Below are 1,001 nucleotides of genomic sequence, written 5' to 3'. Positions count from 1 at the left end.
CCTACAGTTTATTCGTCCTTATCCGAGAAGACTAGAATGTCTATCCATTTCTTGATATTATAGGGGTAGCGCATTCTCCTCAGTTACTTTAAGACCTTGAGTGTTGGTCCGGCCGGAGCTCGAACCATCGACCTCGACCTCCCGCACAACAGTCCAGCACTCTAACCAATTGAGCTAACCGGGAGGCGGGTACGAAAATGGTACGAGCAGTATCAGAAGAAGCAGAAGAAGCGACAGAGAATTAAAAGGGTAAAAAAAGTTGTTTGGCTCTTTAACACTCAATTACCTTATCAGCTTGTATGTTTGAATAAATTTCAGAAGGTTTAAATTAAAGTTTGATTTAAAAACTGGTTAAGGTTCAAATTACCCTGTAGATCTGGGGGATAGAAAAAAACTTTTTATGCTAAGAACAACTCAAACCAGTGACACTGAGGTTCATTCAAGGGCTTGATAAATGTTTTATTGTAGGAATTGCTCACCATTCAGTATTATAAAAACTTCTTTCACATTTTTCCCTTTGAGAAACTGGATAAGAGACTCAATGTGGCAAGTGAAGAAGAGACTAAGGAACCAATTTTCGAGGCCCAGCATCCTAGTCTTGTCTCCTCGGATGAGTCTGATGAAGAAGATCCAACATCAATGGTAACAAAGCCCCTTACCTGGAGAACAGAAGAAGTTACCAACTTCTACCCAGAAGCTTTGATCAATATGCAGTATAACAGATGCTTTGATCAATGTGCAGTATAACTGTTTGAAAGCGTTGGATGAGAGGGATTGAAGATATGTTCGACTGTTTGCTAGGATTTTGCTAAGGCATTCGACAACGTGAGGCACAGTATGCTTAGTGATAAATTAAGGGCCCTTGGCTTAAATCCGTATATAGTCAAATGGTCACCGATTAATACCAGTCGATCTATATCTTGATCGACTGACCGGTTTCTTACCAGGATAAATAAAGTTATTATTATTATTATTATTATTATTATTATTATTATTATTAT

General features: G+C 38.4%; 1 long non-coding RNA gene across 1 annotated transcript; it reads left to right on the top strand.

Annotated features, from left to right (window-relative positions):
* LOC148737675 (uncharacterized) lies at nt 1-726 on the top strand. The gene is made up of 2 exons (XR_015996206.1): nt 1-249; nt 523-726. It is a non-coding gene; the product is annotated as an uncharacterized LOC148737675 (long non-coding RNA).
* The last annotated feature ends 275 nt before the right edge of the window (nt 727-1,001 follow it).

The sequence above is a fragment of the Stylophora pistillata genome, chromosome 2 (genome assembly GCF_964205215.1).
Source record: "Stylophora pistillata chromosome 2, jaStyPist1.2, whole genome shotgun sequence".
NCBI classification, from domain to species: Eukaryota; Metazoa; Cnidaria; class Anthozoa; order Scleractinia; family Pocilloporidae; genus Stylophora; species Stylophora pistillata.
The sequence above is the reverse complement of the archived record's forward strand: the minus strand, read 5'-3'. Positions and strand labels throughout refer to the sequence as shown.